The 26,487-nt window shown below is 37.9% G+C and overlaps 1 protein-coding gene across 1 annotated transcript in view; it reads left to right on the top strand.

Moving 5' to 3' along the window:
- LOC5572373 (transmembrane and TPR repeat-containing protein CG4341) overlaps nucleotides 1-26,487 on the top strand; it is a 681,544-nt gene that overhangs the window by 474,548 nt on the left and 180,509 nt on the right. The gene's annotated exons all lie outside the window — the stretch shown is intronic.

The raw sequence follows: 26,487 nt of genomic DNA on the forward strand, positions 1-26,487 counted from the left end.
TATGATGCTAAAGTGAACGTATTGAATTAAATTGCTTGCTTCAAATTTATGCAATGCTATACCTAAGATCCAACAGAGTAATTGATGAGATTCAATAATAAGCGTAATATGTGATTGCTGTTGCTCATTGCTAATAACCGTACCAACATGTTGATGATTTTTTGCTGATCTTATTCCCATTTATGATTCCTTAAAGTGTTTTATTCTGTGAACAAAGAAATCTGAATGTACAAAAACGATTGTTGACGGTATCTTTTATGTTGAGGACCTTTTTCAATGCACACGCTAGTGGAACGGCGAGGACTTCCAAAAAGTCTCATTTACAGTTCTTCTTATCGAATTTGCCCAGAAACCTGACTAAACCTGCCTCGAGTTCAAAAAACCTCTAATACATGTTTTGATTTATACCTCCAATAACCAGCTCCCCGAAGAGTGGTTCCGTGGAGAAAAAAAGTCTGAGACCAAGGGTATTTTAGTGGGTCGTCGATGCTGCCGTATCACCACAATTTCTCAGGGGACTGGCTACAGATTCCCCCTAGTAAAAACATCAGTGTCCAGTGTCTGAGAATAACACAGATACCGTAATTTCGGGTGAAATTGATCACTTTTCACCGTTTTCCATGTCTATTTTTCATGATGTTGCCAATTCCATACAACTTAATGCAGGAAAACAAGTACGACGGTGAGCATCATTGGCTTATATACTCAAATTTTCATACAGTTGTGATTTTAGTGCTAAAAATCATCTCTAAAATAAAAAATCAAGGAACTTCGTTTCGGGGTGAAATTGATCACCTGTCAAAACAATTATTGTTAGTTTTGAAAACAACTTTACTTATTTAATTTAGGCCTCCTGAATCCAAATATGGCTACCAAATTCTTAACAATGCAACATATATGGAAATAATAAACAATTAATTTTCAACAATACCGTAGAAAACGCTTAAATGTAGGCAATTTCCGAAGGAATCTTCTGATATCTATGAAAAAATCAATTATTACAACAAAATGAACAAATTGGCACGAATTTTGATGATAGAATTCGATTTGGGGATATATTTCAAGCATCCTTACATATTTTCAGGTTGACACCATGTCCAAATCCTTGTTTAAAACTATAAGTTTATTGGTGTTGAAATGTTGGGAGGAAGTAATGAAAACACACGCGAGACTGTACTTTAATAACTGCTAATTAATTAATTTATTATTCTAACGATTTCTTCTGTGCGTCTGCACTGGTCGACGGTCGGTCAGGAAAGAGACCGAACGGAAGTCAGCATGTGCTGAGCAACCTAACTGCTATAATTAATTCTATAGCAACTCACAGTACAATTAACTATTGTTTAAGGCAACACTATTTGCCATAACTCATCTAGATATACTACAGCTCTCCGGGCTTTAAATCACATTTACATTACATCATTTTTTAAAATCGTTATAATACTTATCGCATAAGAAAAGCTATACAAACGTTTAGGTGAATTAATCACTCGATCAAACATATTACATATGAAAAGCTTACTCTACTTTATCTTCTACTCATTTCGGATACTTCAACCTCGGTTGTCCTTTCAAGCGATCTGAGCGCCGCACCTTGGGAGATTTTGACTCGCTTCGTCGACGTTTGTTCTGCTTTTTCTTCTTGCCTGCTTGCTTCGTCGACTGCGATGAGCTTGTGCTTGCCGGTTGCGATAGGTTCTCGCGCGAACACACAGATGGCGCATTGACTTTGTTGTTGTTTTGCTCGTTTGGCACGATTCGTTGTTGCACTGGCTGAGCGATCGGCACGGTAGGATGGAATACATCTGACAAGTCTGATACACGGATTTGATTTGCGTGTACCATTCGAACGTTTCCTTCTACGCTTATTAAGTACGTGAGTGGACTAAGTTTTTTCAAAACTATCGCGGGTATCCATCGGACTAAATCTTTGAAGTGATTGCGGTACAATACCTTATCACCAGCACGGTAAGTATTTCTTATTTCTGGTGGGGATTGAATGATTCGATCATCATTATTTCGTACTACAGGTTTTGATGACACGGACTCTAACTCGACTTTACTAGGGTTAACCATGTTCGTCAGCGTACGCGGCGTATACGCAAACACCATGGACGACGGCGTACGATTTGTAACCGTAGAAGGGGTGTTACGGTAGTTGATTAGGAAACGATTAATCTTCCTACCAATCGAAAGCGACTGTTGCTTATCGTCAAGTAAGTACTTCTTAAGCACATCTTTGACTGTCCTTACACCTCTCTCGGCCAACCCGTTGGATTGGGGGTGGTAAGGTGGAGATTTGGAGACTGTGACACTATTCACTTCCAAGAATCTCACGAACAGTTCGGAGTTAAAGGGGGGACCATTATCGGTGACAATTTCTTCGGCTATTCCGAAACTAGCAAAAAACGATTCGACCTGTTCTATCAACTGAGACTGTTTGAACCTTTTAGTAGGCGAACATCTATGTACTTTGAGTAGCTATCGACTATTATCAGTAGTGTGTGACCCTCAAAGTAAAATAGATCCATGTGAAGCCTTTGGAATGGGCGTTCACATTTTGGCCATTTCGACTCAACGATTTCCTTAGGGACAGATTGTCGTTTTTGACACACGAGACACTTCTGAACATAATCATTAATGTCCTTATCGAAGTTTTTCCACCAGACATACATTCGACCTAACATTTTCATTCTCACAACTCCGTCGTGATTTGAATGTAACTGTTCTACTACAGCCAGCTTCAGACTATCCGGGACAACAACCCTATCATCGAAGTATAACACTTCCCTATCGATGCCTAGGTGATTTCTTATTAGAAAATACGATTTGTACGAAGGATCGACATTGCTAGGCCAACCATGTGACACGAATGCGAAAATTTTGGTCAAAATTGGATCAGATTTCTGATGAGTACGAACGACGTCAATATTAACTACTTCTTGACCACTCGAAGACACACTATTAAGCCCTAGATCTGTATGATCTACTTCTGCTAGACTCGGTAATGGTAGACGCGACAGTGCATCTGCATGGTGCATAAATTTGCCAGGACGATGTTCAATTGTGTAACTGTAACTGGCGAGAATTAGAGCCCACCGTTGCAATCTAGCAGCGGCAATAGCAGATATGCCTTTCGACGGGTTAAAAATCTCTTTTATGCCGGTGTTATCAGTTACCAATTTGAATTTGGCACCATAAATGTATTTATGAAATTTGGTGACTCCAAAGATCACAGCGAGTGCTTCTTTGTGCACTTGAGCATAGTTGGTCTGTGCAGGGGTCAGTGTAGATGAAGCGAACGAAATGGGTTTTTCGATATTGCCGACAACGTGGGACAAAACTGCACCCACGCCATATGGGCTAGCATCGACTGCTAACGTTATCGGTTCTAGGGGATCGTAGGGTTCAAGTAGATCATTTTCTACCAGCGACCGTTTCGTTTTCTCGAATGCAACTTGGCATTCGGATGACCACAGAAATCTTCGATTTTTCTGTAGCAAATCGTACAACGGACGAAGATGAATCGAAAGATTCGGAAGAAAACGGTGATAATAGTTTAGCAGTCCAAGGTATGCTTGGAGCTGATTCACATTTTGTGGGGGAGGAGCGTCCAAAATAGCTTTTACCTTCGTCTCACTAGGACGAATACCATCAGACGTGATAGCATATCCAACGTAATCAATCTCACTTTTGAAAAAGCTCGATTTAAGAACGTTGATTCGCACATTATGGTCGTTCAACTTTTGAAGCACCATAAACAAGTTACGACGACACTCATCAATTGTTGCGCCACCAACAATGATGTCATCCAGGTACGCAATTCCAGGGGAACCGTCCAGGACTTGATCCATAATGGATTGAAAAATCGCGGGGGCAGATGTAATACCAAACGGCATACGCGTGTAACGAAAAAGACCACGGTGGGTGTTAATCGTACATAACACTTGAGACGATTCAGACAATTGCACTTGGAGATACGCTCCCGACAAGTCAATTTTGCAAAATAGCTTCCAATTGGCAAGTTTTGCTAAAATATCGTCGACACGTGGCAAAGGATAGTGTTCGACGGTGGTGTAACGATTCAACGCGGCCTTTCCATCGAGACAAATCCTAACGGAACCATCTTTCTTGGGGACTACTACGATCGGATTCGCCCACAACGACGATCGGACGGGGACTAAAATACCATCTTTGACTAACTTGTCTAAACCCTGCTCAACTTTTTCACGAAGTAGGAATGGGACTGAATACGCTTTATGGAAAACGGGACTAGTATCTGGCTTCAAAACTATCTCCGCGGTGAAACCGGTAATAACGTTATTCGCGGACTCGCTAACTATTCTTGGAAAACGCGACTTGAGCTCTGATTCGAAGGAATGTTCGAACTTACCCACAGACTTGCCAGAAAATATTCTTCTCCAGTCCGGGAATACCAGATCGAGACCGTCACGACCAAGCAACGGGATGACTTCTCTGTCGGTCCGGATTACTACCAGCTCAAACATTTTTCCGCTGTAGGATACGGTGTTGAACTTATTGATCGGTTGAATGTCGTTCCATTCATTAGAAACGGCAAGCTAATTCTATGCAATGACATCTCTAAGACGAACTAATTTTGGACAAAATATTGCTATTAATAAACTGACATATACATGTTGAACAGAGTAGCATCAGCGTTTGACTCTCATCTTGTTGTACATTCAAACCACCGTACTTTCACGGAAATACTCACTCGAAGACTTGTTTGGCTGTTGTTACTTGTTTTGATATAACATACCTTGATCTACTAAGTTACTAGACATCATTGGGCTTACATATATTATTCTATAGATACATTTTCGACCGCCAGTCGCGCATGCATGTGAGCATCACTTTTATTAGGAACCAATTTGTGACCACTAGTCGTGATAGCAAGTGTACACCACCATTGCTTAGAGCAAATATACGACCACTAGTCGAGCTTAAAACATCAATAATACTTGATAGGAACAAGTATACGACCACCAGTCGAGTTAACAACATTAATAGCAGTTACTAAGAACAAGTATGCGACCACCAGTCGCGGTAGCAAGTGTACACCACCATTGCTTAGAACAAATATACGACCACTAGTCGAGCTAACAACATCAATTATAATAATTGCTAGGCACAAGTATACGACCACCAGTCGCGGTAGCAAGTACACACCACTATTGCTACGAACAAGTGTGCGACCACCAGTCGAGTTAACAACATTAATAGCAGTTACTAAGAACAAGCATGCGACCACCAGTCGTGGTAGCAAGTGTACACCACAATTGCTAAGAACAAATATACGACCACCAGTCAAGCTTACAACATCAATAATACTTGCTAAGAACAAGTATACGACCACCAGTCGAGTTAACAACATCAATAGCAGTTATTACGAATAAATAAGCGACCACCAGTCGCGGTAGCAAGTGTACACCACTATGGAACAAGTATGCGACCACCAGTCGAGTTAACAACATCAATAGCACTTCATAGAAACAACCATGCGACCACCAGTCGCGGAGGCAAGTGTACATCACCATTGCTTAGAACAAATATGCGACCACCAGTCGCGCTAGCAATATCAATAACATTGATTGATAGGAACAAGTTTGCGACCAACAGTCGCGTTAAGGACATATTTTGCAACCATTTGTCGCGTTAGACATTACTTTTATATTTCAACCACCAGGCGCTTTTAGGGACATTTTTTTTTTATTGCAAACTCCAATCGCGGCAAGGATATTTATTTTTATTGGAACCACCTGTCACGTTAAGGACATTTTTTTTTGCATTGCAAACACCAGTTGTGTTAAGGACATTTTTTCCATTGCAACTACCAGTCCCGTTAAGGACATTTTTTTTGCATTCATACATGTTTTTTAACATGTCATTTATTTAGAAATAATAATGAATTGAGCAGATTTGAATAGTTTGGATCTCACCGTTTATCGACACAAAATTCACAAAAAACTACCGATTCAGTATGCTTCACACTTAACTTGTATACATTACTGGATACACAATGAACTGAAGCAAATAGGAAAGAAAACAATCATATGCACTATTGGGCAAATTTGACCAAAACATCGATAATACTGAATCAATTCAAATTCGATACGTCGAATTGTTTCGTTTATTCAATCGAATCCTTTGTATCCATTTTTTTAAAAATCGATTCGATTTTTCCAATCGTAAGCAAATTTACAAGAACAACGGCTCAAATTAAGACCAAATCCCTTGAATAAGGATTTCATGTAGTGCCAACATAAAAAAATCGATTGATTGGAACGAAAAATCTACTTTTGGAACATCAATTCAAAATCGCCCATGGCTAGGAAAATTTGCACACACTAACATTCATTTTTCACTCTATCTTACTTGATAAAAACTATTTTATTTTCATTAGAAACAGGAGAGATAAAATATAGAAATGTGCGTATTATCACAGAAGAAACGATAAAATGATCACATACAAACAAAGCGAAATTTTATTATTGTTTATATAGAAATTTGCAGAGTTGATAAATGTTACGGGCTTTTTTTTTTGTACGATTGATATAACTAAATGATAAGTTATACAAATTGATTAACATTCAAGAAAACCACTAATAGAACTTTAACACTTCACTTCTCTTTTGCATTATTATACAAATCATACTTATTATACATATTACTATACATTTTGCACGGATATGTTCAACTGACTTCTGCAAAAAAAAAGTTCAGTTCCTAACGTTATTCTTCTTCCGTTCAACTTATGCAGAAAATAGGTCCTTGATAAAAGCAGAATGCGCACTTCATAACTTGGATGAATCAGCTCGAAATAACATAATCTTTGAATCGGATAAAACAGATGAAACACTTCCTCCATTTTTTTTACATTCAAATATTTTCATCGAAGTAATCGGTTTGAATTCAAAAGCAAAACAAAATATTCACTTCAAAGCCTGCATCGCGCAACTCAAATAGTTGAGGTGATGCTGGTGTTCAATAAGAACAACAACAAGCACAGAGAGAAACATTGCTGCATCAACGAGTAGTGAAGCGGCTAATACATATTCATGTCATATTTCCTCTTCAATCAGTTTTCTCTTGTTCATAGAAAAATACCACATTGCTGTTTACTTGTTACTGTTTACTTACAGATATATGCCTTTTTTATCAGATTCAAACTTCACTCCACAATCACTCTGAACACATATTTTCACACGCGGTTTAAGAAGCACTCGACACAAACACATTTTCTAATGGACACTCCCACTTGTTAACGAATCCAGGCACTCCAGGAACACGAAATATTATTTAAAATTCTGGCAGGTTCGCCAAATGTGAAGCTCAGAATCGATGTTGGCAAGCGGGAGCCCCACGAAAAACCTTTCATTCCATTCTGACGTTACTATAGGAGTGAGGCGTCAAAGTTGTGCCATGCCTACTAGATCGTTTGATGTTCGATCCGCTGCTACATTCTCGGATATCTTTCAACAGGCTTTTGATTGTCAGCCATCATAACAGGTTGGAAGACAAGATATACAGTTGTGTTCAGAATAATAGAAGTGAAAGACGATTTTCATACAAAATGCACAACTTTGGCATGTTGTAACTTTGTTTTCTTATGAGCAATCGGCATGAAATTTTGGCAGATAACTACAAATATACTCAATTTTCTTATCACAAAATATGGAATTGTTCACACTACCGGGTAAAAATTTAAGCACCAGGTGAAATCGCTCAAAATAATAGTAGTTTTCATAATTCAAATGTCTGCTGATTTTGAGTTTTTGAATTTTTCTTCACTCATCGTTTCAACAATTTTCACTTAAGCTATAAATGTATGAACAAGCTAATCTTTTAGAAAATTGTTACTGAACAGATATTTACAAAAGAAAAACTACTATTATTTTGAGCGATTTCACCTGGTGCTTAAATTTTTAACCGGTAGTGTGAAAAATTTCATATTTTGTGATAATGAAATTGAGTATATTTGTAGTTCTCTGTCAAAATTTCATGCCGATTGCTTATAGGAAAACAAAGTTACAGCATGCCAAAGTTGAGCATTTTGTATGAAATTCGGCTTCCACTACTATTATTCTGAACACAACTGTATGACAATGTTCATTCAGTACCACACAGAAATAATTGACAATAGTTAGACAAACAACGTTCATTTAAATAGGTTGCATTGATTTCTGTGCTCTATAAGAGGGAAATAAAATCGTGTGACACAGTGATCAATTTCACCCGAATTTACGGTACTGAACACTGATTTTTTACAAGGTGAAATCTGCATCTGCTTGCTAAATCTTTCCGAATTGATTAGCAGCATTTCATCACGGGACTCAAGCTTATGTCTTTCGGGGAGTCTTGGTTAAGACTCCAGAATCTCCCCACTTATTTTCATTATAGTAGAACAATTGGATTTCTAAATGTAATTGTCATTTTAGGGATTACTTTCCGTTCTACGGTTGAACAGAAAGCTACCGCAGCTGTCACATTACTGATTTTTACAAAGAATCATCGATCGGCTGCAATGATATCTTGGAAACCACGTTGATGACTGTTGTTTTATGCTGTTTTCCATAGCTTTGGACTTTGCTAGCATATTTTGATTACATGGTTTCGTACAATGATTTTAAAGCCTGCGGTAGAACTTTGACAGCTGCGGTAGAGCTTGGCGGCTACAACAGAATGGAAAATTTCCAAAATACCCGTAATATCTTCCGAAAATTTCGGGAAACAAATTCGTAACTGTTTTGTTGCCATTTGTTATCATCTCCAAGGCGTTCTTGGATGTTGTTTTTCAACTATCTGAAATGTTCCATGCGCGGCTTATGCGATGTAATGAAATATTGTCTGTTTCATGGACAACAAACCGCGCCGCCAACTTTCAAATGAGCCTATGCATGCTATAAAACGTTTGACTTTTACTGTGCGCTCTGTTTTCAAGTGGCCCGCGAGAAAGAGCGAGAAAGCACCAAAACACGGCGCACAGTAATAGTCATAAGAACAAAAGAATTTATGGCACGTACAGAGGCTCATCAAAGGAGGTGATTTGCCGTAGTATTGGTAAGATTGGCGAAACGTCAAATTCGTAGCGGCTGATTGGCTGGCGACGATTACAAATCGCCACGTTCGATAAGATGCGAAATTTACAATATTTAAGATTACAAATTTTACATGATTTACGGGAGTAATTACGCTGTTAAAGCGAAGAATGCACTTCAACAGAAAAGTTATCGCCTATCTGGATGCGCGGGAAATTTCTTGCAAAGAAAAGCATTTTTCTTTGATCGCAGTACGCAGTTTAAAAGAAGTGTCAATTCGAATGGAGCTTACTGTAGGAAATTTCTTGCCCATTTCTTGAGCATAAATTTTTACTTTTCTTGAGCGGAACAGCATACCTAGCTTAAGTGAATACCTTTTATATGTTTTTCTAAATACATTACGTATCACTGTATCTTCATTTTCGCGACAAAAGTTTAAAAAACGTTTTTCAATAAAAAGAATGATTGAGAAGTTTTTTCTTCATTATTGGGAGTATACAAACGATCTTATTTGATTTAGTACATTTTATATTTGCACTTTATGGACTTCAATTTTGTTCAAAGTTGGTTTTCAGCTTTCCTGAGGAAATTTGTTTGCGAGGAAAAATGCGGAAAAAATATGTTGTGTACATTTTTGGAAGGCAAATTGAGTATTTAGTATTAATATTAATTTTAAATTTTACCATCGATTTTACAACGTACCCATAATATTAAGTACAGGTCGGACTCCATTACCCGGAGTATCGATTTTTTTTTTCTCCGGGTAATCGAATCCTCCGGATTAAAATTAAAAATAAAAGAACTTAAATATTATCTTTTATCGTTGTTTTATTTATATGATGCAGTGGCGTAGCCAGAAATTATTTCTAGAAACGTTAGGGGGCTTGAGAAGAAAAAAAATGTTTTGATCGGCATACACAAAAAACCCCTTTTTCTTACCTACATCCAAAACTGCAAAACCATTCATATTGCATATTGCAATATCAAACTATCTCAAATTTATGCATAAAACTGAAGAACATGAAGATCAAAAACCAAATTCCGGATAATCGAGTCTAAAATTCCGGATAATCGAATCCAGGATAGTCGAGTTGCTGGATAATCGAGTCTCCGGATAATCGAGTCTCCGGATAATCGAGTCCGACCTGTATTTTTTTACTGGTTCACCTCAAAAGCGTATTTGGCTTGAAACCTGTTTGAGGTAGAAGCCTAGGCTCCACTCTTTAATATGCAACCAAAACTTTTTGAGATAGATCGATTCGAGTACATAAGATATTTTAGTCGATTTTTCAACCCTATATTTTCAACATCGTTACAATCAACCACTGAATATGTTTTATTAGTTTTGAAACAACAAAAGCAGCCGTAATCAACTACTGATTTGCAAGGATCTGTTCATAAGCTAGGTGACATTCAGAAATCTAGATTGAGTCGGTTTAAAAATTACATAAAACAAAACTTCATTTTTTTTCAATTTCCTATGAGGTCAAGTTCAATATGAAATAATGAGACTATAACAGAGGAATCTGTTGGAGGCTCTCAATAATACGATTTATGCGTGGTTTCTGGACATCCTCCAGGTAAAGATATCAGACATTTGAAGAAATATGATCCGGCTGGAATTGCCGTATGTCTTTGTTTCAAACAGGGTGCAATGACTTCAGATTAAAATAGGCATTTAGTAGACATTTTCTGAAGAAGAAACATACCAATCCTGTGGGTTATTTTTTTAGCCAGGATTGAATCATTGGTATAACATTTTACAAAAGTTTAAAAAATCAAGTAGAAACATAGAAAACTTGCCCTTTTTTGTAATTGATGGTTCACAAGAGTGAATTTATGCTTCCTCACAGACATTCCTTAATATATTATAAAAAGAATTAAGCAATCTCCTAAACTATCTACGTATTCTTATGTTGGAAAACAAAAAAAAAACAAAAGGACAGCATCAAATGGCCAGGTCAAAGTTCATCAATGAAGAAACTTGAAACTAAAAATGTGGAATAATTTTAAATTGCTGTCAGAAATATTGGCAACTTAAGTATGATATTGTAGAGATAATGTAAGTAGTTGAAGCGTATGAACTATTAAATTCTGTTTAAATTAATTATCTAATGTCATTGAAATCAAATGAGGCGTTTGGAATTTCGCTTGACGCTTCGCCCTGACTTTCAATTTCAAATCAATCATATAAAAGATCAGGATAAAAATCTATGATTCTCATATGTGAATTACCTGAATGTAACAATATAATGTATTCCAAATACTGGTGTAAACCAGATGCTCTTATATTTCAACTATTCACGTAAGGTCTCCTTTACTGCTAAAGAATCTCTGACCATAATGACTTGAAAGTGAAGTTGATTGGAATTGAAGCGTTGCAATTTTAAATTGCTACCTTTTAAAATAGCATAGTATTTACGAATATGTAATTCATCCATACTTAATGCATTTTTAAAATGCTTCTATGACTCAATGACGATTTTATGGCTTTGTCATATGTTATATACAGTCACCCCACAGTTATGGATCAACTAAGGGTCATTTTTTAGAACAAAATATGATTAAAAAACATGGTGACTTTGTACACTGCAGAATATAGTTCTTTTTGAGAATACACCTCAAAATACCCGGTTATTTACGAAAAAGTGTCGATTTCGAAAGAAATTTCAAACGATGTCCGCCCCACAGATGTGGATCAGCGGGAGAGGACGATCCTTATTATGGATCAAATCGACTCATATTATGGATCAAAATAGTTGTTAATGCATTCCGAAGAACTATGACTTCATGATCACATTTTCCAGGCATTTAAATCTATTCTGACATGTCTACGGTGTCTCTACGACTACTTGTTTTGTCCAATCAGCGATTGAAGATCTTGCCGGGACTTTGAACTGCTTTCTTCCACACATCACTTGGGCTGCGCTCGCGTGAAAACCCTGTCGAACTTCTACTGGACGCTCATGTGCATTTCGTTGCTTTCGTTGCATTGTAGTCGTTACGACGACTCGTTCTCCGTTGTTGCTATTCAAGTTCTCCTAATTGAGCAGTTAGATACCGAGGTCGGGCCAGCGATTCCGGTGGTAGGAAGCTTACGGAATACAGGCGCCCGACGACCATTTGCCGATGCTGTTTCGCGAATTACTCAGCTAGATCACGGCGGTGGACTCAACCTACTCCGACTCGAAGATGGTCGGCCAAGTGCCAGAGTCGGTTCTGCAATTCGGTTGGAGAATGACTTCCAGTTTGCAGGCACCCCGACGACTAATAACTGAAACTACGCTACGCCCGCTCTACTCAATGTAGTCCCTGACGGAGGATCTAGTCTATTCCGATCGCGGCCCGGAGCTCTCTGGTCTTCACGCCATCTCCTTTGCAGCGATGAAAAAATCTGCGTTATCCCTCTGTTCACCTCATTTCAAGTGCTTTCATGCTGGCACATGTTCTGCACGATGTTGTTCGGATCTAGAATGCTTGCGTTTTCAGACATCATCTCGCTTTGTATATTCCTGAATCGATGACAGTCGACTATAACATGATCCGGGGTCTCCTCGATAGTTGATTGGACCGACAATGTGGAAATTCTGCGTGTCCGAATCTGTGCAGATATTTCCGGAAGTATCCATGGCCTGACAAAAACTGGGTCAGGAAGAACTAAACTTTTCCATGTTTTCTGGTCATCTACACCGACACGTTAAGAATGAGCCAGTGGGTCTACCTTTCTTTCTCCAAGTTATTTCACTCTTGTTGCCATTTTGTTATTCCCCATTCCGGTAGCTATGCCCTCAGATGCTGAGTGCGCTAGGTACTCGCCACCCGTATAGTCATGAGCTGGAACGTACCTGCCAGCTTCTCTCGGTTACGTTTGGTTACCAACGCTGCAGCTCAATCCGGGACTCCGTATTTCAATATAGACGATGATACGGTTGCCAGAAGACGCATCGTACTGCTTCTTGGTCCTCCAATGTTTGGCATGATCCTAGCTGTAAGCTGCTTTCACTGCCTTTTCGCAGGCATAGTCTGCGTGGCTGTAGAAATTTAGCCTGTCTTCGACCATTACTCTAAGGTGATTTGGAAAGCGCTTCGATGAGGTTGCGTGTCCTCCGATATTGATCTCGAACTGCTGGACCACCATGCAGTTGCTGACCAGCACCAGTTTCGTTTTGTGATGAGTCAACTGCAGCTTGACACCAGTCATCCACGATTCAATGATGTCTAACGATTCCGCCGTCAGCATCTCCACCTCCTCCGCAGTCTCACCAGCTATCGCAACAACGACGTCATCTGTGAACTTGACAATCTTGACTCTATTCGGCAGTGTCAAGGTTGCTTCGGTTGACACCCGTCCCTAGTTTGTGTCGTAAAGCTTTGCAGAACTTTACACAATTATTCGGAGACACGCATTCTGTGTAGAGCTACGGCGATAGCGTCCCACTGTTTGTGGGACTACACTACTTGGACGCTTTCTCCGCGCACGCGATGACTGCCCGAAAAGCATCCACCGTTGAAGACTTTTAACAGAATTCGAACTGCTTTTTCGACAATCCGTTCTCCTTTTCCGTGTAGATCGTCAGCTTGCCGAGGATGACCTTCTCCAGAAGTTTACAAAGAGTATCCAGCAAGCATATTGATCTCCTGGCGGCTTACCCAGTTCTGGTAGCAACACCAGCTTCTGCACCTTCCATCTGTCTGGGAAGCAGTCTTCCGCTAGACACTTCTACAACACTGTCCTAAATATGTCTGGGAATGCTAAGATTGCTGCCCTTAGCACTACGTTAGGGATACCATTTGAACCGGGAACTTTTTTCAGCTTCAAACCTTTCGCAACCGTTATCAAATCGGCGTTAAAAAATTTGATACCGGCATTTTCTTCATCTATGTCAGCGTACGGTGTGGGTGGCCACGCGGTGGAAGCATGCGTAGGATAGACACTGTCCACTAGCAACTTTAGTTTGTCGGAGCACATTTCAGCTGGTGTTACTGGGCTACTCGATAGGCGTTGTCCCAGGGATTTGCGTCAGCTTCCCGGCACAACTCCTTGTAGCAGTTCGATTTACTCCTCGCTATCTCTATTTTGAAAACGGTTCTGGCCGGCCAGTAGGTCACCTTACGCTCTTCCACGCTGGCTTTCGATCTAGCTCTCGGCGAGCGTCTTCTGGCTCTTAAGCAGGCTGCAAAGAGGGTGCTGAGTCTATCGTTCCACCAGTATGTAGGACTCCGCTGATTCACTGGCTCCAATTTTCTCGGTATAGTTCCGTCACACGCTCTCCCCAACCCTTCTGTCAGCTCTCCTGCATCCATGTTTGGAGCGTCGCTTACTGCTTCGACGAAAATATCCTTGTCGAAATGCTTCGTCTTCCACCTACGATCTCCATTCCTCCTCTGCCATACTGCACAACTAGTAGAGGATCGCTTGATGGTCACTGTGGATGTATTCTTCGCTAACTCTCCAGTTCAGGTCACGTCGATGACGGATTCCCTACCGTATTTGTGAAATGTGCTAGCGAGACCGTTATGCCACAGCCTTATATCGAGCTTCGCTAAAGCTTCCAGCAAACTGTATCCTCTCACGTTTGTCAGTCTGCTAGCCCACTTTACGGCCTAAGCGTTGAAGTCTCCTCCGATAATTACCGGCTTTCGACCGACCAACTTGTCGGCTAGCACATCCGACGTTTGGGTGTACTGCTCTATTTTCTATCTCGGGGCGGCGTAACAGCATCCCACGAGGATTACGTTAATTTCAACGATCACAAAATCGGCCCATTACTTGGTTTGCCGTCGTCTCTGCTCTGTCTGCTACCTAATTACGGTTCTGCAATGATCGCAATGTCGCACTTTGTTTCCGTTGTCGACTGGCACAACAGCCATTGTGTGGCGTCGCAATGATTGAGGTTCACTTGCGTTATCTTCATCATCATTACTACCCTGCCTCCGCCTTCTAGTATTTGGAGCATTGAAAGTCACCCGTTGTTGGGGCGTTATCCTCCGCTTTACACAGCATGCAGGTGTCTTCAGACAGTCCCTGCAAACGTGACCTAGCTTTTTCACCACATTTCCTGCAGTGTTCGGATCTGTCCTGGCCTTTGCAGTTGATTGCTAGGTGACCGAAATCCATGCATCTGAAGCATCTCTCCACCGAATTAGTCTTCTAAGGGATCAGTTTCAGTGGGCATCCCACCTTGACCTTACCTGCCTCGACAAGTTTTTTGGCTGTTGCGACTGGTAATCGGATCGTCGCTATTTGCATACCCCCATACGCTTTCCTCAGCCGGATGGACTGCGGTGCTTCTTCCAGATTGCATTGAGAGAACAGTGTAACTCTCCCGTCGTCTTCTATTGTGATCTCGTCCAGTTCTCTACATATGAGCACTGCTTCCTGGGATAAGGCTCTCACACTTGCCTCGTTGTTCAGCGACTTTGCTATGAGCTTTCGGGAGTCCGATGTCTTGATCGATGGATCTTTTTTGAGCTCAAAGAGCTTATCTCCTCTCTGGGTGTGCCTGATTCTCACCACGTTTTCACCCAGCTCCTTCAGCTATGGATCCTTCCACATTCTCCTGAGATGAGGTAGATTGTCTTGTCACTTGCCTCAATGACAAGAGCATCGCCCTTGAACCTCTCACGTGGTGACCGTCGCTTTTTTTTTCTTCTTCGGATCCTTTCTTGTCCTATTCCTCTCCGGATTGTCGCTTCTCTGCTTTTTGGGTTCTTCCTATTATCCTGGTGTATCCCTCGTTCTTTTCTCCAAGCGGGTGGTTTGCTCCTAGGCGTCTCCTGTGAACCGTCTGTTGCTTTCACCGGGAGCAATGCCTTTTCGGTTTTTTCGCTCTTATCCGTAATTCCTTCTGTCCGCTTTCTGCGACTGTAACGGCGGACTTGGTGCTCGTGACCAGCTGCTTGATCATAAGGTGGACATTATTTCTAGTATTGACGAATTCATAGCGTCCAGATAGCCGTAACGGTAAACGCGCAGCTATTCAACATGACCATGCTGAGAGTCGTGGGTACGAATCCCGCTGATCGACGATCTTTTCGTAAAGGAAATTTTCTCGATTCCCAGGGCATAGAGTATCTTCGTACCTGGGACACGATATACACATGCAAAAATGGTCAATCGGCAAAGAAAGCTCTTAGTTAATAACTGTGAAAGTGCTCATAAGAACACTAATCTGAGAAGCAGGCTTTGTCCCAGTTGGGATGTAACGCCAGATAGAAGAAGAAGAAGAATAATTCATAGAGTTTGTTGACCTTCTTCTTTACTTCCGACAACTCCGATTTCTCATGCTACCGGTCGTCTTGAGCAGTGCTACTCCCCGGCTTTGATGTGAACACTTGTCTCAGGAGGCCTGCATCCCGCTGGTTTCCCGGTGACTCACTCGGTGTTCTTAGAGAAATTTTGGGCGATATCAGTTACAACATTCGGTAGGAAATTCCTAATGAGATCTCTATGAAAAAAAAAATGGATACATATGTTATTCAAACAATGTTTCAAAAGATTTTCCGCCTTTCCTTTATTGAATCTCGATTTCAGTAAAAACGGTTTGTGATTAAAAATTGTGATCAATTTGCTGTAACGAAGTTCTAAATATTTTATCAAATTCATTGCTAATCAAGGGTAAAATTCATCATGTTGTTATGTACAACCCACTTGTTGCATATTTTAAAGGCATTTAGTGCATACTTTCGGGCATTTAATCGTTGATTAATTAATGATTAATCATTAATCAATGATAATCAATAAAAAATAACTAAAGGATGCCCTAGTGGGGAGAAAGTAGGCTCAAACGGCATAACTTGAACCAATTTTTGAGAATTTTCATACAAAAAACATTACGATTCCAATTTCAGCGCTACGTAATGAATGGATGCAGTTTACACGCCTTGACGTTTGCAACGAATGAGCCATAAACATTTAAATGATTGGCTTCAAGTAAAGCCAATCTTTCAAATAATTATGTCTTACACATTTTTGAAGAAAACAATTCAAATTGAAAAGCTGAAGGTTTATAATCATCATATGTTTAGTCAAGATTAACTTAACGCTCTGCTACAATCAATAGATATCTACAGGCGATGTCACATTGCAAACATCAAACATGAACAAAACCAGCGAGAGGGCTGTTGGGAGAGTAACCACCTACTAAAGGAAAAGGATCTCGAAAAATTTGTGCCAATCTAACCAATCATATGAATGACTAAAAACTAGTGCTAGGTCGAAACTTGGTGCTCTGCCTCTATAAACAGCACTCCTTCATGTAGAATGATACCACTCACAAGCCTATGGAGGAAATACTTAAGGCTCTTGCTAAATCTTATGGTAACATCCACGGATACAAAGCAAAGCCATGCTGTACTAGCTTAGATTTGGAACCTCCTTGGGCATAAACTATCATACGATATAAGAAATGCAAAATTTATTCACACATTAGAAGGCAATGTTGTAAAATTTGTTGAATTTCATTCAATGATTGATTGATGATTGATTGTATGTTTGACATATGATTAAGATTATGATTACTGAGTAAAACTAGCTAGGGAAAGTGTACCAGTTATGGCCATAGTGGTTCCCTATTTGGTCATATGTGAAATTTTGATAATCTTTACATTTTAAATCTTTTTGAATGTTTTAACATCAAGATATATCTTAAATCTAACTACTACTACACACAAAAATTTTCAAAATTTGAAGACATTAAAGTAATTACGTATGGCGAAATAGGGAACCACTATGTCCATAACTGGTACACCTACCCTATATGTATCTATTATTATGATTATTAATTATTAATTAAAACATTTTATTGAAATGATTATGATTAGTGATTATTGATTAACGTTTTCAATCATTAATAATTAATTATGATTAAATTTATGATTAATCATTAACGCTCTGATGAATACTATCGCGTCTTCGTTTTCTTCGTTATTGGATGAAACCGGAATCCAACAGACTTGCTGGAGATGCGTCTTGAATACATTTCGGAACCAACATGAGAAATTCAATGAAACAAAAAAAAAATGTTGATCCGTTAAGAGATTGGAGTGAACTACTAACTTAATTAATTCGCATGTTATCACTTAGTTCCTCAGACTAGCAACACTTGGCAAGAAAATGATTGCTTCAATAATTCATGTTGCGGTATGACGAGAATAACGACGACTATGACGAAATGCGTGGTAGCGACGCCGTCGTCGTCATCTTATTGTGCGTCACCAGGGACGCAAAATAAATCATATGAAAAAGCTTCGCCAGTAACGCTAGAAATGTGGCAGGCATTCAACAGGATGACAACATATACATACCTACAATATACGAATGGTTGCTGCCTTGGGTACCACGCGCAATATTCTTCCCAACGGGGGAAGCAAGACGAAGACGATCACGACGAGACGTCTCATTAAACAACTGCCAGACTGCCTGTCACAAATTTTGATTTATCTCTGAGGATTGTCGTTTCGCTGTCACGCTTCACTTCGCTGCACGTCAAAAGTTCAGATTGCGATGATTAGATAGCGGCAGGGCGGGAAGAGAGGAAAAAAGTCTGCCTCTTGATTAGAAACTAACGAGCCAATTGACAGGTGCTTGACGTATTGCGTCCCTCGAGGGAGAATTGTCGGTATTGGACGACACTTTTTTTTGAGAATGGATTATAATTTTGCGCACTCGTTACTAATTATGGAAAAGTGATTTATTATGCCGCCCGAAAGATTTTTATCGCGATTTATTTTTACCTTATTTTACAGTCATTTTGAAGCAAATTAACTTGCTGCCTTAGTGTCAGTTTCTCGCATCTAAAGTTTAAGTTTAATTGTACATATAGATGTATATTATTTTCGCTTGCGAATACCTACCACAAAAAAAATGTGCCGTAAATGAAGGGTTTAATGCTACTAACCACTCAGTTAAATTTAAAATGCACCCCACCACAAAAAAAGCATCCAGATTATTAATCCACAGTTTCTCGATTTTTCACGCTTGGTCGATTCCAATTTGATGGAAAATCCGCCGAACACATACACACAAACACATATCCAACCAACACACCACCGCACAGTTTTCCCCATCGGTAACGACGACAACGGCGATGCAATGTAGAGAAAATGATGCTTAATCCGGTGTAAAGAACTTTTATCCCACTGCTTCTTGCGAGCAAATCCTTCCTCGCCCGAGTTTACAGCTCGTACAGTCAATGAGTGCCTCTCCGACTTGCTTGGATACCAATATCTACTGGAACTTCTCCGGGCAGATATCCCCTGAAATCGGGACGGGACGGAAAAAAATCGAAAGCGATAAGCGCATCCAAACGAATAAGTAAGTCGCAAACGATGCGAAAAAGCTCATAGAGCTCTTTCAATGGGCAGGGAGGATTGCTGTTAGGTACCAATCGTGTGTTACGCTTCTTCCTTTCTTCACAAAGACCCGCCATGAAAAGGCAGCAACATTCCAGCAAAACCGGCGACAATGCAGCAGCGAGCGAAAGTATGAAAATGAGCAAACACAATAAAAAGTACTTTCGCAATCATATTTTTCCAGTCAATGTATTTCCAATATTGTAATCCGTCGACGAAGCGGGAATAGGGAGAACCGACATAGTGGCGGGATAGTGGGACTACGCAGAAAAATGCTCTAAGAACTTCCAATGGAACCTATGCATCCATTGGTAGGCTACAACTATTGGAAGTGGTGTTCTTCATGGGCGTAGCCAATATTTCCATCTGAAGGAGGGTGAACGATCTCGAATGCATTAATCAGTAATCTTCCCAGGTCCGTTTTTTTTGTTTCACATCTATTCAAAAAGTAATGTATGGAAAAGTTATAGATTGCTTCGAAAAGCCCAAACAAGACGTTTCGTTTTCTAGACGCCGAGAGTTTGTTTTTGTTTTTCAATTCGTTTCGGAAAGTTTCGGAAGGTTTGTTATCGGGACACCGAGTGCGAGTGCGAAAAGATAATCGTGTTCAGTCGATGATTGGTTACCATCTGGTGAGCTCGTTTCATACTTATAATAACACATTTTTTCATGACAACGTTACTTTTACAAACTTTGTCGTCACTACAAGTATCGGCATGATACCTGTTTAATACAATTTCAATATAAATATACTTTGCTCTTTTTGATATTATCAAAACCATGTCTTGAATTGTTCGACATTATGGGTGTGGACGTATTTTTTTAATCTTATTTGAAAAAAATCTAGAGAAAAAAAGTGCTAAACTAGCTTCAAGTATGAGTCGTATTTTTTCTAATCATACATGGATCGCATCATCGACCATAGGTTGACTACCAGATATTTTCCTCCCCCACTAATAATCACCCTTCATGCGATTGTGGAAATGCAGAGGAATTGTCGATCTCTAGAAGCAACAATCATTACACCCTAACATTCCTTCCCCATTCCAATTGACTGTAAGGACTAGGCCGGCACCGTTATTGATCAATTATATGAGATTTGCTAAAATTGCACTTCGAGAGTAAGTTGAAACTCCCATCCCTTATTCATTTGGATCGTGGTGCAATTCTTACCAGTTCCAATCAATCACGGAGTAGCAACCATTTGCATGTACAGTCAGTCTATGCTATGCTATGATATACTATTCAAAAAGATTTGTATGGAAAAGTTATAGATCTACAGTCACTACTCCCTTACTCGATATCGAGTTAGAGAACCATACTAAAAGTTGATTGTCATGGTTAACTCGATGGTCCCTTGAATCGCATTTGCACTTTTTTCGTGTTTTATAACTCGATACCTCCCTAACTCGATAGTACCTTCAATATAGAATTATAGAGAGTTGACTATAGTTAAAACTTACAAATTTGCTGAGGACAGCACGTAAATAACATAACCTAACGAAATGTTTCAGTACGCCATATTTTTGAGCTGCAAGTCGCCAAAGTAGTATAAATCACCGATTTTATTGATGTCAACATGAAATTTAAAGTATGATTTGTCGAACTTCTTAATGATCAAATTCATCAAGCATGCATTTGGCTGTCAAGTATGGTAAAATTCCAATATGCTTGCAGTCTCCATATAAAATACTAGGTTTTTTATAATGGTAAACAAAAATATCTTTTTCAAATCATCAACGATAACTTTAGAGCATTGACAGTGTTATGAACTCTGTTGGTATATATTCTTAAACACATTCTGTGCAAACTAGGCAAATAAATTGCCATGCAAACCGTAGGCTGAAATCGACAAATTATGTATTTTCAATAAGGCAATATCTCAACATTTTGACGTGTTATGATATTTTTGTGGGGTGCAACGAGCAAGATGGATTGACCAGGTGCAGCAGAACCTGGATAGCGTGGGCCGCAGTCGTGGATGAAGAGGAACGGCGACGAACCGAGTGAATTGGCGAAAAAAAAAATGTTGGCAAGGTTTTATCAAGTTAATTGATGTAAAACAAAATAAATTAAATAATAAAATATAAATAATGGTTTTCGTTCAAATTTGATAAAATTTCAAAATGATCAGATTAAGAAACATGCATTGTTCTGAAAAAAATGTTTATCATTTTATCTCTAAAACTCATTTGGACTTAGAAGACCACAATCTCGTTGTAATGAAATTTATAAAGTTAGAACAAAAAGCTGATGTTTTGGTCTACCCTTAGTTTAAATTTTCAAAATAGATCTGACCCATTTCTCGTCAAATCGTATTCCGAGCTGGCAGCACTTTCTCAGATTTTAATGACATTTTCTGGCTACATATCCAAACTGAATTAGCCGATTTCATTTTTCAAATTAATTCGATCTAAAAATGACAATTCCTACAAAAAAGTGTTGTTTGGGCTTGCAGGTAATTGTCTTCATTTTTTTTAATAAAAATACTGAAAATATCTCATTTGTGACCTATACTGAAAAAAAAAAGATTTAAAACAAAAAGACGATTTAAAAAGAATTACAATGTTTCTACTTTAAAGAAATTTTGTGTCAAAAGAGGTAGTTATGTTTCCTACCAATCCATGCATTCCAAATTTGAACGAGTTAATGCCACAATTATCTCAGAATTCAATAAAGATGAATAAGGGAATCAATTTTGTCTAATAAGTTTACTCTAAATTGTCGAGAACTTCATATAAAAATTGTCTCATTTGGAGACTACACTGACAAAAATTCAAGTTATAAAATCAATTTAAAAAAATGTCCAATTTTGATTTGGACATTTTTTTTCACAAGATAGGTTGTAAATACATCGGTAGATTAGCATTGTTAAGGATAAAATGCTTTTCTAACAAAACCTTTTCCTTGTCTTAAATTATTATTTTTTGCTTATTTTCAATAAAAACTTAACAAGTGATTTACAATCACAATTATCTCAGACTTAAATAGAGCTCAAAGAGCAAGTTAATGTCGTCTTATCAGTTTACTTAAAATTATCAAGGATTCCACATGAAAATGGCTCAACACGCGTTTCTCGCCACACCATATTCGGATTTGTTAGCACTCTTTTAGAGTACAAGAAAAAAAAATGGATCAAAAATATGATTCCTTCATTGTTTTGTTTATTGCTGTGGGCAAATGTCATAACAAGTGAAAGAAAAACATGTTTTTTATACCTAAACTATCGAATGTCAATTCGATATTGATAATATCGATATTGAATGAATATAATAATATAAAATATGATAAATTATGTTTTCTCTCACATGTTATTATATTTTCCCTCCGTGCAAAACAAAACAATAAAGGAATATTATGTTCGATAAGGTTTTATATCCTTTGTTTTTATTTTTATTCTATAGAGTTCTGCACAGTGGGACGAAACTAACAATTGAAGGTCAAAACTTGTTAGAGGCGTTTCAGCCCATAGACACCGAGACATTGTTTCGAATTAGCATCCCAACGAAATATTTTTAAATTAGACTGAACAGGGCACTCAAGCAAAAATAATTGTTTGGAAGAATTTGTTTAGAACAATCATTAATTCAGCATAGAAATGGTAAAATGACTGTCATTTATGGTAAACTAAATTAAAAAAAAAAACAGTAGAAGAGGAGGCATAATTATAAGGTATGCTCAGCGAAGCTGTTGGAAATAAAGAGATCTAAAACTTTGCTCTAGTAATGATCACTCTAAAATAAAATCCTAAAAAAATATTCGTTGCTCGTGTGCCCTACTCAGTGTAATAAAAAAATGATTCTTTATTATTACTCGGGATGCTAATTCAATACAATGTCCCGAAAACACCTATGGGCTAAAACGCAGCTAAGATCTTTTGACCGTCAATTTTCAGTTTTGTCTCACTGTGTGCTGTCAACTCCGTACACAATGTGGCGAGAAACGCCTAATGAGTTCTCGATAATTTAAAGTAAACTGATTATGAGAAATTCAATCGCTTATTGAACTTAATTGAAATCTGAGATGATTGTGACTTTCACAGGTTTTATTTATTTTGAAAATGACCAACTAAAAACATAATTTGAAACAAGGAAAAGTGTTTATTAGAAAAGCTTTTTTTCCTTGTAATTGCCCTTCTCACGATGTATGGAAGGTTGATAGTAAACACAATCACCTATAGTGAGAAAAATTCTCATCCAAATACAACATTTTTTAAATCGATTCCAAATTTTGAAATTATTTTTACAGTGTTGGCCATAAATGAGACAATTTTTGTATGGATTTCTATGCAATCAGACTGGCAAACTGATGATACCAAACAAAACTAGCTTATTCAGCTACATTGAATTCTCAGCTAATTGTGGCTATAACTTGTCCAAAATTTTGTAAGAAACACTGTTTTCTTTTGAAGTTCCCCTCTCGCGCAGTCAAAACAATCATCCAAACTATTGATAGTAAACATAATAACCTATTTTGAGACAAAATTTAATTAAAATAAAAAAAATGGCCATTTATTTTTTAACCAGCTCTTTATTTTTAATTAGTTTTGTTTCAGAGTAGGCCTCACAATTTTTTTTGGTATATAAAAAAGACATTTATCTGAAAGTCATCGATGCAACACTTTTTTGTATGAGTTGTCGTTTTTCGATTACATTATGATGAAAAATTAAATCGTACAATGTTTGGGCCTTTTAAAATGATTGCTATTGAAAAATTTATTAAAATCTGTTCGAATTGACGTGAAATGCGTCATTTATTTGCTTTAAAGAAGAGTAAGATTAACAGTGTCCAAAGTAAAGTTGTTCATTATAATATTTTCTGAAATCTGTCTATAGTGCGCAACCACAAATTACTTCAAAGAAAAGAGTTCGATTCAAAATTTGAAACAAAATAAAGACCTTTACCATCAACCCGTTTTTTTTCTAAGAAATGCAAAACTCAATTACTACTTCGCTGAACACTTAATACTTTCTCGGGACAGGTCTGGTGTAATGGTTAGAGCACAGGACAGATTTTTCAGAAGAATTCGTTATAAATTTCGGTAGATGGAATTGTTTCAGGTTCCTCTTGGATAATTTCTTCAGGAACTTCAGACTTTCTTAGTAAAAAATTCTTCGAGGCATTCTTACATATGTGCTTTTAAAAGGACAACAAAATGCTTTATGAATTTATCTAGGCATTTTAGCATAAATTCCACCTTAAAGAATTCGTCCAGGAGTTTTCCAAGAAGTGACCAATTCATTCGTTTAAGAATTACATTGATAATTACTTCTTGAACTTTTCGAGCTACACACTAGTAATTACAGCTGGTATTCCTAAAACAGATTTTTTCAAGGGTACAGCCTTTTCGGTAATCATTTATTTTACAAGAATCTCTCAAAATTCATTCAACACTTGTCTTAATTTTTTTTTTCAGAAAATACTTCTGAAGATTGTTTTGAGATTTAACCATTAATCACTGTACAAATTCCATTATTAATTTTCGATCAGATGTCTTTCGTGTGAAATTTTCAGTAGATTCTCAATGATTTCAAACGTCTGTTGCTTTTGAAAGTATCCGTTGAAGGTTATTAAAGGTTTCCATCTTGTCCATCAGAATCAACACTGGCACTTTAGATAAAAAAAAGTCCTTACATATACAGGAATCGCTTCAAGGATAGCTTTATAAGCTTCTTTAAATATTAACACGTTTTCTTCAGAAGAATCAATATAGGCTGTTTCAGGCATTATTTCAAAACAAAATATCATTCAGAAATATCCACATGATCTCCCCCTGGGAAAATTTCCCAAGTGCTACTTCTGTAGTTTCTTCCAGATTCACGCCAGACTTACTGACAACGGTTTCTAACTCAACATATATTTTAATTTCAAGACGAAACATTTTGTGGAATTTCCTTCTCAGGTCTACTCCTAATCTATCCAAAGAAGAATTTATGGTGGAAGTGATTTCCTGAGAAAATAACTAGATTCCTGAAAAAGACCCCTGCATCAAGTATTTAATCTTGCTTTGCTTAAAGATTAGAAAATGTCAAAACTAAATAGTTGAAGAAATACCTGAAACATAACTTTTGAATGAAGTCCTTGATTGTTTTTCAGACTAATTATTATGAAAACAAAAACTTCAAACAATTTCATGAATTTTTGAGTTGTCCTCAGGAGAGTTACAGAAAAAAAGGTATCACATATATGAATGCAATCGTCCAAAATCATCTGGAAGAAAAAAAAATGGAACCACTGTAGGAATGGAATCTCTAGATGTAATGTATCTCAAAGAATCCTGAGAGTATTCCACAAGGTACGGCTGGAAAAATATTTAAATAATATTTGTTTAAAATTTTTAAAAGAGAAATTAATTAATTTTTTGAAATATTTGCTGGGGAAATAAATTAAATATTTTAAACAAACTCCTTGAACGATCCTTGTAGTAATTCTCACAGAAATTCAAGAAAGGGGGAGAGGCGAATGAATTGTTTTTTAAAGCCTCTTTAATAAATAAAAAACAAATCAAGAAGGTACAGTATGGCCCATAAAAAAAATGCGAAAATCGTCGTATCATGTGTTATGGTAGTTTTTACATAGAAAATGTGAATGAAACATAAATATTATTCATTACTTGTATTGTTAAATCTATTTAGACTCAGTTTTTTGCTTTGGACATGATTTTTATCTGTTACTTTCACCTTACCAGAGAGGAATTGGAAGCATACCTTCAAATTTTATCATGCGGACGTCGAGTTCAATATCTGTGTGATGAAAGCTTCTAAAACATCAACCAAGGCGTGAGATTCTTCACAGGCCTTGTCTCCAGCATACGCCCATATCAAATGATAGAATTGGTTTACACCTGGGTAATTGGAGACTTAAACATATTTTCGAAAAAAACGGCTCATTTTGGAGAGCTATGATTGAACCTTCATATAAGTGTGATAAGCGGCTCCGTTTTGCTCAAAACCTATGAGCTAGTATTGATATAAGTTGTCTCTAAACGAAGAAAAAAATTTCATCCTCAAAAATCTTTAATAGGCCTCCGTATTTATTTTTTATTCAACCTTAACAAAAAATAAAGGCATATCAA

Source organism: Aedes aegypti, chromosome 2, assembly GCF_002204515.2.
Source record: "Aedes aegypti strain LVP_AGWG chromosome 2, AaegL5.0 Primary Assembly, whole genome shotgun sequence".
Classification (NCBI taxonomy): domain Eukaryota; kingdom Metazoa; phylum Arthropoda; class Insecta; order Diptera; family Culicidae; genus Aedes; species Aedes aegypti.